We start from the raw sequence: 20120 nt of genomic DNA, 5'->3' as shown, positions 1-20120 counted from the left end.
GAATGTTCAAATCAGCAACTCCACAGACAAGTAATAGAAACCTACTTTAACTGCCACTATCAGTTGTCATTGGCAAAACTAAACCATAGATTAAACACTCTCGGTTAGTAGCCTATATGACTAAACCAAACTCAACAAACTAAGATTTGTTTTATTTGTCCAAACATAAATTTATATGGTTTAGTTTAAATTTAACCAATAAATAATTGTTTACAAAGTAGATCCATGTAGAGGACTTACACTAGAGCCCAACGTGTCTGTAGTGTCCTAAAGGGACCGCGTCTCGTTGTCCCTCCGTCTCGTTGTCCCTCCGTCTACTTGTACCTCGAGGCCTAGGGACAACTAGTCGTAGGTACAACTAGACGTAGGTACAAGTAGACGGTGGCTCACCCGACTAGTTGTACTTGCAGATTTTTAGGAGGTACAACTAGACGTAGGTACAAGTAGACGTAGGTACAACTAGACGTGTATCCCACCGACAAGTAGTATCACCTAGCTTGTACGGATGCGACCAGTTGTCCCTACGACTAGTAGTCCCTACGACTAGTAGTCTCTACGACTAGTGGTCCCTCCGTCTAGTAGTCCCTAGGAGGATTACCCTACGTCTAGTTGTACCTACGCGTATTTTGCGTCCTTATAGTCTAGTTGTATCTATCCTTCAATTCGTTACCCTGTTTAATTGATTACTGCACGAGTACTTTTTAATAATACCCTTAATTAAATCAGGAACTGCAGTGTTCCGAGTCGATTGAGTATGATTGGCAAATATTTTTCACCGCAATACGATGTTTTAGTAGTTTTACAGACGTTAATTGGAGGCTGAAAGCTACGCATTGCTGTCCAGGGTCGAAATGGCAGCTATAGTTGTGATTAAAATTTTCCAGCCCTAGTACCGAAAATCGCTTATTTAATTAAAACATTTATATATATCATTAAATATACAAGCAGTATATCCCTAATGAATTGCAATAGACCGCTGCCCAGCAATTATGTATTACTATTTTTGCTGATTCCTTTAAATATTTTTTCACATAACCTTAAAGTATTTGCATTGATTAGTGTGCATATCCTATAGTTTACAATGGATTTCCCAGTGATCAATGAACAATGAAGTTGAGGTCCAGCGGTTGAAAACTCGACAAAAACTATGCAATGTACTACACATACTTCTCCATTTAACATACACTGTAAATAATAAATGTGATTGGAATATGTTCCATTTGTTTTGATTTTATTTTCATAATTAGTTGTTATTTCGTCACCAGCATAGCAACCCGTTAAACCCATGTTAGTTTTAAACATTTGTAATTCTTTTTTTATGTCTTTTTAGCCTATTTTAATTTATAAAGGCATTCTGTAGATCGACAGGAAAATACATTTCCACCGATATGCGGATATTTTCTCTGTGATGTTCACGAGCTGATAAAAAGGTTGTAAAGAAACATGCTTGCCTACATTATTGATATATTTTCTCAGTTTTGTATAGTTTGGTGAAAAACAGCAATCGTGCCACGGACCGATTTCATCTTCGTCTCGAACTTAAAAATGATCCCGAGCTGAAAAAAAGTCATTTTCGGCCCTAGGTACGAAATATACTCTTAAACTATCGTAGGATCGGTGAATACTAAACTCTATCTTGGAATTGCATACACTCGCTCCTATCTTTAAGTTTACGTTGTTGCCATACAATAAATGTATAAATAAACACAAAAATTCACAAGTTTTGTTGTAAGTACCTATATCATGTATAAATAAAAACATACAATAGCATCATGTGTAAGTGTATTCTGTAAAACTTTAAACAAATATTAGTAAAATAGTTTTCAGGTAAACTATTGTTGAATGAATTAGTTTTAAGTTGTTAAATTAACCTCGACCCGTGCTATATGTTTAATGGAGTTTGTCCGGAAAAATACCATAGTAAAATTAAATCAAATAAATAAAATCAAAAGCAATTCATAACAAAAGAATAATAGATACAGAATGAACGTAATTTCTGAAAATCGACAGGGCCCACATATGCGAAGCCTGTGGGGATCAAGACCGTGGGGACCAAGTTGACTCAATAATTGGCAATTTGTCATAGTCTTGTAACATAATTAAATACCACTACTATAATTATCAATACATTTTCAAAGGAGAAACAAACGTCCGATTATTTCTAGGCAGCCACAACAGATAACTTTAGAAAACTACGTTATAAGAATTAGAACAACTCGAAAATTAAATTGTTAACATGATTTGTTTAGCCTAACGAAGAAAATCATGAAAACCAAATTTAACTCCCATAAGAAAAACATGGGGAGCAATTTCGTTTACGTATAAGCCGAGTGAGATACAGTAATAGAAAAATATACGCCGATGCTTGATGGCAAATCTGTGCGTGCATACCTTTAATTTGAGACCTCAATAATAAAAATGGTCGGGTAGCAGAGCCAAACGAATAACCCATTTTCTTAAATTTATAAGATTATTTAATTATTTATTTATTTCAATTATTTATTTATTTTACTTGACTGTTAATACCAAAGCAAAAGCTTCAACTTCGTATGCGTCCGGATTACGAATAAACCTAAAACAATCTGAAATAAACCCTTAATATGGTTTGTATTCTAATCTTATCTTAAACAATAATAATTTGAGGACAGAGGTTTTAAAGCATGAGGTTTAATGGTACATAAGTTAAATGATTAATATAGGGTTACAAAAAATTGTTCAGGGGTGGGGATTCGTGCTGGCCGAATCAAAAGATTTCCAATTTAAATTTTCAATGAGTATGGTAAATTATAAATTTAATAATCTTTCAAAAACAATAAATTAAATAGGAATGATTTTGATTTTAATTAATGGAGGTAAATTGGGTCCAAATGGATGCTTGAAGAGTCTAGTCTGAGTTAATAAATGGAATGTTCTCACCAATCTTCTGTAATAATAATTTTCTTCTTAGTTTAAAGGCTTAAATTCTTCTTTCTTCGGTTAACTTAATTTGGATATTTTGCCAATACTTTACTTTATATTTTCATAATTTATTTCACAACTAATATAGTTTCTATGTGCTCTTCTTGAATAGCTAAACTGCACTCTCCTTTTCATTGTTGTAAATCATATCAAGTTATGGGGTTCACATAAATAAAAACATGGTTGAATTTTATTAATAATCTTGAACCCAGATGGATGGTGTTCTGATTGGAGGATTTGTTTTTGAATAATAATTTTTGAATAAGCCAATGAATAAATTTTGATTAACAATTATATATATGTTGAGACAATATGGTTTTAATAATATTAACAATGGACATGGATAAATATTGAAAATATAACAAGATTGAGTTTGAAATTAAAATAAGGACTATAATTATAAACATTGAATTTTGAGTCATTACAAATCTTACACCAATTTACCAATAAGTTTAATAAACCAAAATTGCACATACTCCGGACAGATTTCTTATAAAGAGATGCTATGACAATATGATCAAATCTCTATTTAATATCGTTTAGGTTACAGCACAAAACAAACATATAAAACATAAATGTAAAACATAAAACATAAATGTACAGTACATAAATAGCCTAATTGTTGTTGTGAGCAATAAATTAACAATGATCATTTGTTAAATTAATCAGTTCAATATTATTTATATAATAGACCATAAAGATAGGCGAATGTCTCTCGTGTTTATTAGGACAATAACACAATATACCTTATTGTTGATTCAGGAACACGCCATGAACAGCTATTTCTGAGAAAGGTGAACGAAATACCTGTTGTAAAATGCAGCTAAAGACATCTGCTACAACGTATTTGACTTATTGTTTAATATAAGCAAAACCATATAGATTCAGTACTTGGAAAGGCAAAGGAAATATTTTGTAAACAGCGTACAGAATGTCCCGTTAATCCCCACACGTTACTCCGAATGGACTTCATTTGCAAATTCTTAGAGTTTCCTTTCACAACAATCCATTCCAGTTATTGGGGTGTTGGGTCAGCCCTCTATCGCGTAGTTGCGAGAAAGTGATTGACCTCCAATCAACCTAAATATTGTTTTGATTTTACGTAGTACTGTGGTAGTTGCTAAAAAAAAACTCTTTCACTCACACTATTAAACATTTCCAAAAAAATTTTGATTATATCAAACTGTTATGAACAGTGTGATTTTTTTTATTGATAACATAAGCTTTTAGTTGAGTATTTTAAACTCCTTGAATTACAAAAGTTTTAATGTAAAACAGATCTATAATCTGATGTACGCTGCCCAACAAAGACGTTATTTATTTATTAGTTTTGAAATAATTCCTGGTAATACACATAGCTTAAAAATTAGTCGATTCCGAGAAACAGGTACACTACATTATAGTGCAAACAAAACGTAAATAACACTTAGATTTTCAATCCATTACTGATTTTAAACTGATTTTAAGTCTAAATCTACACAGGCAACGTAACTTATGAAATACTCTTAGTTTATGAAGGCTTGGTATAAAAAGTCTTGTAAAGTGCCATTCTTGTGTGTTCTCTGGTTAGGAAACTAGCCTTAATATTTAGTTGTTTATGATATAAGCGGTCTGATTCATACCTACAGTGTATTCAGGTTTTGGACTGGCTAGGCCTATATACAAATATGCATGAGTGTTCGATGTCATCATAAGCGTTGGAATGTTTACCTAAAAAAAATGTCGTAGTAGAGGGTGATAGTGTAAATCATAGCTGTTCCCTGGTCCATCGGCCGGTGCCTCGAGGGGTAATGACCGACGGACTAGGGATAGAGCTGATGACTCATCCGGTCATATGAACATCGATATATTAACTATTATAATACTATTTAATAGTAACTAGGTGAAACCCGTCGAAATCGACGGTTACTTTCAAGGATTACGTTAATTCACCTAACTGCAATAAATTGGATAAAATATAGGCTACATATTTTGAGCATTTAGCATTGTTTAAAGAATAATAAGTGTAAAAACAATATTGATATTAATTGCGTTAGTCGCCAAATTCGGTTGATAATTCAATGAATAAAATATTCCCCTTACCGTACGTCATCGGAGTTATTATTAGTATGTTATCTGGTATCTCTTCCTTTGGAGGAACCTTTAAATGGTATTAAAATCGTATTGGTGGATCTTTTGTAGTTAAACACTTCTGTGATTTCATCAGTGTAATATGATTTTATTTGAAAAGAAAACTTTTTTGGGAAGACATATTCAAAGGGAGGTATATCCGTTACAGTGTAAGTTTGATTTTTCCTTCGTCACGTCGCGTCAGTTCATATCTTACTTCTGTGCCAACGAATGCGCCCTCTAGCTTACTTTTGAGAAATTTATTTTGAGGTTACTGTTGAAGCTGGAATTTCTTGACATGGGGGATGTCAGTTAGTTGTCTCAGCCTTATCAATAACATAAAGTTGTCAATATAATCTCTCCACGGAATGTTAGGTGTAGTGTAATACTTGAAGTGAAGTTGGATTTTATTCTTGAACTGTTAGGGGCCTCCTAGTTCATACGGCCTTTTGACTTTATTGGCAGCAAATAATGCAAATGACATAGCAATGGGACATTTCCAAAAACAAAAAATACTGTAAATTGGCTGTTACGTATACATTGACGTTTAAATATTGTTAATCAACGTATTTTATAAAGGATTATGTGATCTAGTTTAAATGGAATATGACCTTTCTGTCATGACAGTAGCTGCATAAATAGTATTTTCTCTCTGTACCATATCTTACAGGCAACATGTCGTGTTATTTTCAATAATGTTACCAACCCAGTGCGTCAAAGTTCGTAATATAGGCAGGTGCAAATAATTTGTCAAGATAGGTACCATTTTAGGCAATGTTTCTATGTTTGGATTTTATTGGATATGATAAGAGCAGATATTTGTACATAAATATTTGATATGTGTAGAATAATATGATAAAATGTAGGCAAGAGTGGTGAAAAAGGCAGACACCATCCAGTTCAATAGATATAAGATAGTTCAATAAGAAATAATTTATGAATTGCTGTGATAAACGGATTTTGCACTGATTTCGTAATGGAATGTTACATTGCAAAACATGGCTGAAAAATAAGAAAAACAATTTTAAAATAAGAAAATAACATTAACTCCGTTGTTTGAAATACAATTTAAAAATAAACAGCTGTTTCATTAAAAAGTATTATTCACATGGCCAAAATGTAAACAACTCTGTGGAGGGATCTTTAAAGGCTTCTAGGGCAGAGTCCTAAGGGATTTTGCTTATTTTTTCTTTTGATAATTCATCTACAGACCAATACATACCTTTCTTTGGACACCTCTACCAAGTGGTTACGCGAAATTTGCGTACAGCTGGAATTCAGCGAAGACTGCGTACGACCCGCCAGGTGGATGTTTGACGAGGGTGAGACAAGGCCTGGCCTTTGTGTCAGTGGAATTTGACAAGCGAAGTTTGCGTACACCAACAAGAACCACGGCTTGGTGTTGACTATTAGACTAACATTTGATTAAAGCAACCAATCAGTTCTTACTGATTAAATAAAACTTACTAACTATATTAAGTAGTAATAAAAATATACCGCTTTTAAATTACTATCTAGATAAATAAATGTATATGTAACTTGGTCTTATGTGATTGTTGGATGTAACAGCCGCTCATACACTAGACAGAATTGTCACGTATGGAAATGTATAAGCGGTCTTTCGGCCTTGACGGTTTTATTCATATTTACAGTTCTGATTATGTAAATACTTAGCGGCTACTATTACAATTGACGTTATTAGTAATCTACAATAGTACAGTTTCTAAATTAAAACTATTTACATTAGTCAGTTCTTTTGGTCTTAACAAACTTATATATAGTTAAATATAGTTACTACCCGAGTTTGTGGAGGTATAATATCGCTTTAAACACGGAGCTATGTCTCTATATTGTAATGATACCGGTATTGTTTGCGTATTCTTTCGATCCTTTGGTCTAGCATAAGATAGCGACCAGAAATCATAACGTAGCCAAAATAAAGAGTCTCCTAAAACTAATAATGTTTAATGGTAGCTCAACGTTATTATCTGAAACAACATTGATTGAAACCCAGATTTGAGTATGTTAAAAATAGTATTTATATGTTACTGTAACTTTTACAGTTAAAGATATTTAACAAGGGATTGCGACGTTGTATTCCGCGTTGGCTGGTTACTACATTTAGCTATGTAAAACAGGTTAGTTAAACCTTCAAACCTAACAGAATTGAGCGATAAATAATTAATTGTAATTAAGAAACTGTAAATATTGTACATTACTAATAACGTTGATGTAAATAGTGGCCGCTAAGAATGTACATGGTAAGAACAGCATATAGGAATACAACTGAAAAGACCAAAAGGCCGCTTCATACATTTCCAGACTTGAATTTGGCTTAAGTAAAATTTGTCTAGTAATGTATGAGCAACTGTTACATCTACACTCTATCTATTCTATCTATATATTAATTACGTAAGCCGATTCTTTGCGTCAAAATTGTGGTGAGAGACTGGGAAATCGTAGAACGACGGGAGAGGGCTCAAATTAAAGGTCTTGACCCCGTGACGGCGGGAAAAATAGTGAAATGTTAACACAAAATTAGATATAACGTAAAATATTCTCCATAAGAATAGCATTACAAGTCATTTGCTGCTGATTTTTGTTTACTTCAATACAGCTGGTTGTGATTTATCATCAAGCCAGTAAGCAATATGTTACTTCATTTTTGTTGTTTTTTCCTCCCACAATATCTAAATTATTACTAGAGGTTAAAATACCTTATAATACGTCAGTGTGACTTTTGATCACACTGACGGATTATAAGGTATTTTAACCTCTAGTAATAATTAAATATATTACCTTTGGACTACTTATTTGCCAGCCAATTCTGCAATGTAGCCTACTGTACACAATATAAAACCACGAATAACCTTACTTATAATAATTCAGACTTTTTAGTTAGTCTTACAATGTTGAAATCATTATTTAACTGTGCAATTTACAAACTTGTGTATTTTTTTGTAAATTAGTTAAACACGTGATAAGTAGTTGAATCATCGGAGATGGCTCAAATCAAAGGAATTTAACTTAGAATAGCTGAAAAAATAATGAAGTTTTTTCTCATAACTTGAAGGTTATTTTTGTGTTGAAGGAATGTTTAACATGAAATAACCACATTGACTAAAAAATAAACGATTCAGGATTTAATGGAAAACTTTTGCTTTGTTTTAATTTCAAAACATATGTTCAAGATTTATTCAATTTTTTTATATTTTATTTTACCAATTTTAATTTTAGATTAATTTATTGTGGTGTTTAATCAATTATTGTATAAAGGGATAAACCTCAACGGCCACTCTTGGAAATCAACCTGGGAATAAAGATGAAATAGGTTCGTTCAGGACAGGCAATATTAATCGTCAATTTGTTCATTAATCATCAAGTAAGTACTATGACAAGTTCCAATGGGCGGAAACACATAATTTTTTAGAGGAGATTTTAACCAGGTACTGCAAAAAAGGTTCAAATAATATAGCCCAGCATGTACGGTGGTAAAGGAAGCATCCATATATAACAGTAAAACCTAGAGGTAGTTTCCGTTTCTTAAAACCAACCAAAAATATGCATGTCGAAGATTCCGATGAAAAGTAATTAATTGTTTTTTAACTGGGTAATGGAAACCTAACCAGTCGCAAAATAGTTAGGAATCAGCCGTTGAATAGACCCCTTTTTGATAGAATATTTAAAATCAATCGCACCTTTAGGAGGAATACCACCACATAATCTTACACTAGGCTAATAGTAGTTTTTATGTTGATCAGAAACAAATCTAGCGATACGTTTGGTCAATGGGATGCTTTTACTTTACACTAATTTTGTTAAACCTTTCCAAAATAAGGAGCATAAACGTAGAAATAATAACTTCGTAGGGATGCTAATTTAGCGGGTTTGACCAAGAACTAAGCTTATGTCAACACACCTTTATTTGCCTTTTCATTTTTGACGAAGACGATTTCCAATCTTTCAATCAGGGAAGCCTTTTTATTATCATTATCATCAAACACAAGACCAAAGCTACCTTAGTAAACCAATATTTATTCACAAACATGTTTGCTGCCTTTAGTAGTAGAGTTAAACCTCTGGAGTAATATAAATTATTTATTAAAAATAACGTCAACAAAAGCAAAGAAAGACTAATAACAAACTGTTTTTGTACAAAATATATATTGTACTGGGATTTCTAACCTGACATAGATAATTTGATTCTGAGTTTGTTTAAATATTATAATAATTTGTTTTGTATTTGAGCTTTTTAGGGACTTTTTAGCGACTGGTTCGGTTATGCGCAATATTATATGCCTATTTAGTTTTCAAACCAGCTTTGTTGAATTGTGAATGTGTATACTATATACTAATGTGTATTTGGAATACGCTATATTTATTTTTAATCTAATTTATTTTTATAAGATATACCTTTACATTACTTTTCCTTATTATGTGACTTATTTTTATATGTTTTATCAATGGGACCGCGTCTCGTTGTCCCTCCGTCTCGTTGTCCCTCCGTCTCGTTGTCCCTCCGTCTACTTGTACCTCGAGGCCTAATATCCATAAGAATAACATATACATTTTTAATTTGAACTTGTTGTAATATTCTCCGTGACTAATACCGTACAAAAACACTTTATTATACTCAATTACTTGTTTTTGTAAACTCTGAATTTATTTATTTCAGATAATTGTTTAAAGTTGTTGTTTAAGCTAGTTAATGTTAGTTTTCTATAGAAAGGTAGAGTTTAAGTGGAAAAAACAATGATAGCAGATCTTGACAAGAAATAAGGAAAACCAAAGTGTAATATGGATAAGGACTGACCAAGGGACACAAGTACGTTGTTGTCAAGAACAGGGGTTTCTCAATGAGCTGCAGACAAGCCAAATTTTTCCTGGCTTTTGTAGCAAGTTGTTTATAATAAATTGTTGTAAGATTGTATGATTTTTAAAGAAATAAAATAAATCTCTTAAACCGGTGACAAGTTGAAGGGGAGATACAACTAGCCGCAGGTACAACTAGACGTAGGTACAAGTAGGCGTAGGTACAACTAGTCGTAGGTACAAGTAGTCGTAGGTACAAGTAGTCGTAGGTACAAGTAGTCGTAGGTACAAGTAGTCGTAGGTACAAGTAGACGCAGACGTATGAGGTACAAGTAGACGGTGACGTTCCCGACTAGTTGTACCTGTAGATTTTTAAGAGGTTCAACTAGACGTAGAGACAACTAGACGTAGAGACAACTAGACGTCCGCACCATCGTCAAGTTGTCTCTACAGCTTTGGACGGGATACAACTAGACGCCTGTCACCAAAATGCAGCAGGTACAACTAGACGCCGGTACAAGTAGACATCGCCCCGTCCTAAAATGTCTTTCGAAATGATGCATCTATAATAATTTTCTGAACATTTAAACCAGTACAAATTTTAACCAGATGAAAAAACTCTAACTACCTTTATAATATGAGTGAAAACATGAGTAATACGCTCGATGAACTCATAGAGTAATAATACACAGCCGGTGTTACATAAATGTCAAGGTAGGTTGTTGTACGAGGCCAAGTTGGTGGTTGGTACCACTGGTTCTGGAGCCAGATGCTGCAGTGGTAGAACTGGATCCTCAAGGCCAGCTATTCAGAGATCAAGGTTGAGCCCGCCTTTGTCGTTACTACACATCTTTATTAAAACAAAAAGTACATGCGGCAAATTTGGGTCGACTCGTTTTTTACTCTATTGTACAGTTTTCATCTTCCGTGTCCTAGGTCAGTGTAGTTTCTTTCTATGATCACCGTTGGTGGTATTTTGGTGATTTGCATGGTTGCACGCAGTTTCACTATATCAGGTGATTTGAAACATTATTGTCTAGCTTCCGGGTAAGCAACAATACGTTGAAGAGGACATGGTCTTGAAAATGCCACAGTAGGTTTGTCAGCCCACTGGAACATCACGATACAGCTGATAGCTACAATTAAGAATTGGTTAGACCCCATTGGATTTCAGATACTTAGTATGGAGCAGTTTGCAAAAAAACTGTCAAACCTCAACATTCAAAGTGAAAGCTAACTTTTGACACCGAACTGTTGAATATAGTGCCCGTGTTGTACGGTAAAATGTTACACACCATTTTGAGCGCCAGGTTTGAAGGGAGGTAAAAGTTGAAAATGTGTACTTTTTTGTTTTTGTTATTAAGAAATATACGGTTTATTGCAAAATACGTCTTAAAAATAATCTGCGATAGATTCTAAACAAGAAGAGTCCTCTTCATAATCTTGCTACAGTGAACAATTACATAGTTACAAAATGTTAAACTTTTTCAAACGCATGACTTAATTGAAATAAAAAGTATTTTTTTCCGTAATAGTATATTACGTTTACTAGTCCTGAAAGTAAGTGTTTACCGGACGAGTGTGGTCGTTCCCGTGCGAGACGAAGTCGAGTACGGGATTACCATACGAGTCCGGTACACACATTTTGGACGAGTTACGTACGATAGTTTACGCCATACTAATAAATCTGTACAAATCCTTATATTACCACCAACTAAAGGACTAAAAATCACTAGACATAACCTCTGTTTATAACCACTCAATGCCACCCAAATACAGTAATAATCAGCTGATTGGTGTCCGGTAAAACTCATTACAGTACAGTAGTACGCAATGAAACCCCATTTGATTAGGCTGGCTTAAGGAAAATTGTGATTTTAGTGGCATATGAATGTTGATGATAAAAAAGCATCGAATCGTGCCCTAAGCGCAAAATAAAGAGTAGTGAGCTTCACCATGACCTGACCCAACGTACACAGATAGGTAGACCAGTTAATGAAAATGGAGGTGACGGTGTCAGTTGTGATTGCAAGTGAGTGTAGTGTGTGAGAGTCTTCTAATTCTTTACCGGTATTAAAAGATTTCGCTTAGGCCTTTGGAATCTGAGAAGAGAGTGAGACCCAGCATGGGCCACTAAAATCGCAATTATCCTTAAAAAGCATTATCCTGTAAGCAAAAAAATACCCCAGCCATAGCAAACCTGCCGACTCAGCGAATTTCCATTTGTCTGAATTGATTTTCAATTAAATCTATTTAAATAACATTAGGTTTAACGAGTACCTAGGTTTGCAGCTACAAGGAAACTAATAAAGTGTATTTTTTAGTAAAATATTAATAGATTAGTATAAAATAAATAAATTTGCCGAGTTTGATCAAAATATAACCGTAAACAGGCAAATACAACAGTTTACAACATTCTCCATAAGAATAACATGGGCATCTTTAATTTAGAACGTTTCGTTCCTTTTCACTAACATTCACAGTCCACTAAACACACAATTCGCATTCACAAAACACACAATTCGCATTCACAAAACACAACAAAACATCATAATGTATACGAAAATAGTTTCTATATTAATTGGAGCCATAAAAATTAAAGCCTTAATGTTTGGAAAATGTCGATTTTTAACTTTAGTAATACCTATCTCTGTAAACTTTCACTTTATCAAGAATATAAAGAAAACCATTCTTGTTTAGAATTTTGAAAAATCCAGGAATTTTTTTACGATTTAATTATTTGCTTCTCACACAAGTTAGGGATTTTCTAATATTTCCAATTTCTGTTAATAACAGTGTTGAAACATCAATATAAGGATTGTAAGATGCATGTCGTTAGACACAACCAAAGTAAATTGATATAACAGCAAACCTATTGTGATACAAATATTAAATTAGATACACCTTTTATTTGTATCCAATATTCCCGTTATCTTTTAGAAATTTTTAGGTTAATTTGATCCAAAACAGTACAGTATTGCAGTCTATTTTAACAAATGGCTGAACACACCCATAATTGCATGTTGTATTACCATGGTAAAACAAGTTTTACAATGAAAGTATATCCCTAATGATAATGCTTTTAGTTTGGGAATATATGGTACTTCATTAAGTTTACAACAGCAAAATGTTTTAACTACAAATAAAAATTCGAATATGTATTTTAGTTTCATCAGTTTTAACGGCGCGACGTACGCAATATACGCACTACTTCCCTGTAGCTGAATTGCGTCCTGCCTGAACGGGCGCTATCGGTCTTTATTTCTTGATTTTATATCAGCTACTACAGAGTAACGTATAGATAGAATAGCCAACTAAACTTATTTTTATTGCCATTCAAACTAATATATGCACGTACCATGACTTATGACCGTATTTGAACAGTTAAAATTATTACATTCAATAAACAAAAATTAATAATAATTGGTATTTTTGTAAATAGCATTTGTTTGAAACTAAATGTATAACGTAGAATAATGCTTAAAATTGAAGAAAATTATTTAGGTAGTAGTGGGAAACAGCCTTTTTACAAAATGTTGGTCAAGGGTCCTTATTACCAAATATTTTGGAGTACCGGTAATCGAGTTTTGAGTACCGTCTCAGCCCCACGGGGTTTCAAAGCCCGAAAGTTGATCAATTATACTTATGGATCGGCTGGAGACGATTTAGAATGATATCTATATGTGATATATGTAAAATGCCTATTGTTGGTTACAATTGCATTTCTTTTCACAATTTTTTTTTAACTAATTTACCAAATGAAACTTTACTGTACATACTATATTTACTACTTTCAGCTTCAGCTAGGCTTCTGATCATCAAATCATTGTATGGCTTCTAGTGAGGGAGCCATTTGCAGGGAAAGTTCACCTAGGCTACAAGACGTATATTTTAGCGTATTTCCCAAATAGGGCATGAGCTAACCGTAGATTGGTAAAACTCTTCACCTAGTCAAACACAGTAGATTTATTTGTGATATAATTTATCTGGAAAAGTTTGCTGTTTTTAGTGCCGGTAGAATTTTATAAGAAACTCAAATGCTTTACTGAAATCGATCAAGGATATGACAGGGAATCGAACATGCCTTTCCACTGCCTCACCGAAGTCCGAGACACCAACCTCACTAGGCAACAAACCCTAAAACAAATCTCAACGTAGTGGACTGGACCGAGAGTCGTAGTTTACGGATAGACTAGCATCGTGCTGAGACTGTAGGAGAAGGTGAACTTGAACCTGGATGGCCGTCGGTCCTCGCTGGTCGCTCACGGTCTAGGCTACTCGGTCTCAAGGCCAACATGCCGGCTACACGGCCACAACGCCCGGCACTGCCTTCCCGCTCCCGCCAGAACATAGGTAAAACAGCTGACTATTTCACATCTAACATTATGAAAAATTCATAATATCAAGCGGTAGTTATATTAAATGTGTATGTAAAGGACGTTTGATTGAAAAACGAGCTTGTTATTTTCCACAGCTGAGATAAAAATTGATTTCATTGTTGTTATAAGTCGACTTTCCATTACAATTACAATACCTTCCTCTCAAAATTAACTTTCTTTCAATATAATATAGATCATACAATTCCGTAAAGTTGTTGATTCAAAATCTTTGGAAAAGAGGTTAACTTTCTTCTATACGGTGCTTAAGATTGGCTACAGCTTGTCCTTATGTGGAGATTCTAATTTTAAAGTCAATTAATGGATGTAGTTAGTTATATCATAACTAAACATACACATTTAGTGTACGGTTATATCTAGAGGTTGTACCGCGGTGTGGAGTTTTATTTCTTGAGCTTCAGTGCTATTCATGAAAATTATATTTGCACAGAATTAACTCTATCATGTATTGTAACGGGTTGTACAAACAGTAAAAAACAATAGTTAGAATGTAAAAAAAAAGGTTTCACCTTTTCATTTAAATAGCATCATTGTCATGTTTCTTAAATCAGTGACGTAGCCAGGATTTAAAAATAGGGGGGGGGTCAACCGACCTGGGGGTCTGGGTGGTATTCCATACCCCCCAGGTAAAAGAGGGGGTTCCGGGAAAAAATTTAAAAATATAGGCCCTAAAACGGGTTTTAGCCCTTTTGGCAATGAAAATAATCAACCTTAACGTCAATACAGTATGATTATACAATTTTACATTTAATTTAACAAACAAATATTATGTTTAAGACCCAAAGGGGGGGGGGGGTCCGGTCCCTCAGGACCCCCACTGCTTCAATGTACATTTACAAATAAACTCTAGTACTAATTTTTCTACTTGAACTAAACTATACGTTTCATTTAACTGAGATGGTTCATCCTCAAAAATGAAGTTCTAAACTTCAGGGTAAAAGTTGTCAAATTAAGTATTCTTTTACACTGTTAAAGGTTTTCTTAGAGATTCGTGGCTCCAGCTTAAGGAATGTTACATCGATCTGTCTCTGTAATGGTTTGTTCGTGACAGGAGGACACTTTACTTACAATAAATATAGCAATGTGAGTATAACAAAATAAACTCTACTGATTTTACACCATTTTCTTAAACCATTTTCTTTAAAGTTAAAAGGACCGTAACATACTAATATTTAAGTCGAAATCGTTCAGCCGTTTTTTATCCGCATGTTCCGTTATTTTATGGGGTTTAATGGGGAACCACTATTCAAATCTATAGCTCTGTACACATCCACGCACCTCGCACACAGACATCACTACGAAAACCACTTTTTTGGATTCAGGGGGGTCCAAAACGGATATTTCCACCCGAAACTCAAACTCTATAATTTTGACGAAAACAATACTCCTTCCACATGGCCTATGGGGTATTAAGTAAAAATCGTACTACGCAAATATACTACCCATACGGTACATTTAAATAAGAAACGGTAATTGGTTTTCATTGGTTCAGTAAAATCCAGAAGTATTGAATTTTTCTATGCAAATGTTGTGATAAGGGCTGGTCGTGCAAAATTGGATACTGTAGCAACATAGTTAATGTTTTTTATCTAATGGGCATTAATGTCAAAAGTAAAAGCAGTATATAAGTTATTGATATTTAACACACAAAATAAAACCAATAATAATGCTCACTTCTTTCACCAAACAGGTACAAGTTTTGTAGTTAGACAAACACACAGTAAATTGGCGAATATTAGTTCAATAAATATTGGTCTGTGTAAATTGAACTACTGGGGAAAAAATACTAACCTACAAATTCAAACCAGGGGAATCTTATAATTTTTGTACAGTGTTAAAAGAACAGTCAAGTTTAAATTAATGTATTACTAGAGCTCGCCTCGTGGTCGAAAACTGGACCAAAAGTATGTATTGTGCAAACTTCTATTTTCACCCCACGCTGTAAATATAAATAAAACATGTGATTGGAATTTCTTCCATTTATATTGATTTTCTGTTTATATTTTGTTCTTATTTCGTCACCAACATAGCAACCAATAAGACTCATGTTAATTTTTTAAATTTAAAATAAATTGTTTGTGCTTATTTTTAAGCCTCTTTTAATTTATAAAGGGATTCTGCACATCTACAGGCAAGTATCTTTCTAACAGTGTGCGTAGATTTTCCCTGCGATGCACAGAACCTGAGAAAAAAGGTTTTCAAGAAACATTTGTTATTAATATATAGAATTGGCCCCATGTTAAATCTCCATCAGAAAAGATTAATTTCCATTTTTTACCCAATTAACATAAATGTTTACAAAATACAAATAAAACCTGTACATATAGGACCGATAAGCTTTCTTTTGGTACAACCTGCGTGTAAATCGGTCCAATAGTATGGTCAGGGGGGCTGTCGTAAGCTTAAACATTTGGCACCATGATATCCATAAGAATAGATTAATTTCCGTTTTCACCCAATGAGCATAACTTTTTACAAAATACAAATAAAACCTGCACATATAAGACCGATAACCTTAACGATTAGATAATTAAATTAAATCATTTAAAAGGGGGAAAATATTTCTTTGAACGTGATTTTTTTACTAGACTATTAAAATTAGCAAACAACAATGAATAATTAAGGACATAATGTAAATCATTAATTTATTATTAGCCATGGAAATTAAATAACTAACCTAACCTGAACTGACCAAACCCAACTTGCAATTAATTTTTTACACTTCCAAGCTGAATTTAAACTATTCTCAAGAAATATTTACACCTAAACAACTTTATGAATAATTTATTTACTTAGTATATTTTCCTACTCGTACAATACGAATTGTGTAAATCTGTCATAACTAATCAAACCTGACCTGACTCGACTTGCAATTAAGCTTCTCTACACTATCCTGCACTTTTTAATATCCCCCAAGAAATATTACATTGAAAATTACCTTACAAATTAAAAAAAAATAATATTTTACATACTATTCAACAAATTGTAGTACTACAGACTATAGAATATATGTGGTAGGTAGTACTTTCACACACCTGTCATAACTAACCGGAATTAAATAGAATTTACTGTATGTATATACAGGGTGTCCCGGAACTCTCTACCAATATTTTAGGGCATTGCTCCTGGGTAAGAAACATAACTAAATATCATATTTAAACTGTCCGGAAGTCCTTAGTTACTCACACAGCCGCCATTTTGTTTTTTTCAGTTATTATTTTTTTCTAAAGAATGGTTAAACATACGAAATGGAAACTTTGCACAAACATTTATGACAACTAGACAAAGCTACAAAAAAATTATGAAGATTTTTCAAATTCATAAAATAAAATGGCGGCCATTTAAAATTTTATTTCTCAAATAACTCAAAAACCATTGATTTTACAAAAATTTTAAATGGCCGCCATTTTGTTTTATGAATTTGAAAAATCTTCATAATTTTTTTGTAGCTTTGTCTAGTTGTCATAAATGTTTGTGCAAAGTTTCCATTTCGTATGTTAAACCATTCTTTAGAAAAAAATTAATAACTGAAAAAAAAACAAAATGGTGGCTGTGTGAGTAACTAAGGACTTCCGGACAGTTTAAATATGATGGTACGTTTCTTACCCAGGATCAATGCCCTAAAATATTGGTAGAGAGTTCCGGGACACCCTGTATAAGTTTCCCGGTGCAATGTTGACTATAGTACAAGCAATATTTTACGTCTAAAATAACCTTGAAAATACCTTATTTTTTACAAATCTAACAAATTTGTACATACTTGACTATATAAATCTGTCGCGACTCAACCAAACTGACCAAACAACTGCAAGCCTGTGTGTAGACTATTTCTCCTAACGCACCAATTATTATAAAAATACAAGTAATGTTTACACCTAAAATAGGTACGGTAACCCACCAATGATTTATTAGGATTTTTTATAAAATCGGACACGACATTATGGTTCTCACACATGCCAATGAAATATGTCATAACTGCGAGTAATTTCATGCACTGAACTAATTTAATTCAGCTTACAAAAATTAAGTTTAATTCTGCTAGTAAAAAAAAGGTTTTTAACACCTATTAATTATAGTACTTACTCAGGTCTGTGTACATCTGTTATAACTAAAATTAACATGTAATTAGGTTAGTTTCCCTACACTGTGCAATTCACAATTGTATTCTAATTCTAAAAAATATTTACAGTAAGTTGCAAGTAAATTAACCTTACAAATAATTTTAATTTTTACACATCCAACAAATAAGTACATACTCAGGCATGTGTTAGTCTGTAATAAATAATCTAATTTGAATTAACCTTTAATTAATTTATTCTTGTTATCCTGCGCAATTTCGACTATCCTATAAAAATATTTACACCAAAATTAACCTTACAAATAATTTCAATTATTTACAAATCCAACTAATTCAAATATGGTACTTACTCAGGTTTGTACATCTGTCATAGCTAATCCAACTTTAATTAACATGCAATTAAATTTATTCCCCAATCCTGTGCAATTTATGACTACCAAAACTTTTTGGTATTCTATTAACATTTTTACTCCAAAATTAACCTTGCAAATAATTTCAATTTCTTACACCTTGAATTAACTTGCAAATCTAAATAATGCCCCTATCATGCACAATTTTGACTATACTATACAAATATTTACACCAAAATTAACCTTACAAATAATTTCAATTTTTAATAAATCCAACTAATTGGTACTTACTCAGGCCTGTGCAAGTCTCCCACTTCCAACATCACTACCGACCACACTACCGTACTACCGACTACCGACGCACGTTGTTTCACCGGCAACCGCTGGCGGTAGAGGACGCGACCGCGACGAGGACGCGGTTCTATCTGATACTCGGTCCAGTCTGTCTGGCGCTGGCGAGCGACGCGACGCGACGTTGCCAGATCTCCGTCTCGGCAGCGGCACCGGCGAAAAAACACCAATCAATAGGAACCTAAATCGTCATAAAGATTGTCGACACCGTAACTTTAACTCGGTTGCGACTTTGGTCGCGTTATTTTGAGGTTGGTCAAGTGATGGGTTGAGTTAGGGGTGGTTGTGGTAAGGGGAATAGGCATAAGGGGTGTTAACGTGTTTTACACTCTCACACGCGCGAATGTTTACTCACAGGTTCCATGTGTGAGATACTGCAGTAAAAAAAAATTAAATTAAAAATGTGTCATTCATTTTGAGACGGCTTATAATTTTATTGTTCTACTGTATTAGGTTTACACGTTAGGACTTAAAAGTATTTTTGATGACTTAATATTTTACTTTTTTAAAGTTATAAAAAATGTGATATTGTACTAAAGAAATATGACAGTATAAACGTAGTGGTAAACTATTTATTTAGCACTGTTTTCATACAGGAATAATAAATGAAATATTGTTAGATGGAACTGCAGTAAATGTGCGTATAAAGAAATGTTATTGATGAACAACTTTTTAATATTTACGGATACACATTGCAGTATTATTTTAACATAGTATACAATTTGTCACTATAATTAGTCACTAGCTCGTTTAAGTTCACAAAATTTAATTTGGTATTTAATCTAATTATCAACAAACGTATCAAATGAAAAACTTTATTTTAATTCTATTAAATTTAACTGTCTGCCGACGTGCTCCTGTTGACAGAAATAGCAAAATAAATTTTGCTAGAGACTTTTTTTACGATTTTGTGTGTCAGAATTGGTAAAAATGAATTATTTTTTTATTTCTTAGCAGACAAATAGTCCAGTCAATGAAGGCTCAAAAGAGGGGTGTAGAGGACATGGAGAGGGGGAAATTTTTTTCCTGCGGGAATGTGTTCGGGGTAGTTAGAAGGTAAAAATA

General features: G+C 33.4%; 1 protein-coding gene across 2 annotated transcripts in view; it reads right to left on the bottom strand.

Moving 5' to 3' along the window:
• The window catches only part of LOC129002031 (zinc finger protein ZFP2-like), a 32549-nt gene extending 13436 nt beyond the window's left edge, over nucleotides 1–19113 (bottom strand). For both annotated transcript variants that reach the window (XM_054429530.1, XM_054429532.1), the window contains exon 1: nucleotides 18996–19113. The gene's annotated coding sequence lies outside the window, so the exon portion shown is untranslated. The remainder of the gene's footprint in view (nucleotides 1–18995) is intronic.
• Nucleotides 19114–20120: the final 1007 nt, after the last annotated feature.

The sequence above is a fragment of the Macrosteles quadrilineatus genome, unplaced genomic scaffold (genome assembly GCF_028750875.1).
Source record: "Macrosteles quadrilineatus isolate MER2022 unplaced genomic scaffold, UCM_ALF_1.0 Scaffold_9__3_contigs__length_116548681, whole genome shotgun sequence".
NCBI lineage: Eukaryota > Metazoa > Arthropoda > Insecta > Hemiptera > Cicadellidae > Macrosteles > Macrosteles quadrilineatus.
The sequence above is the reverse complement of the archived record's forward strand: the minus strand, read 5'-3'. Positions and strand labels throughout refer to the sequence as shown.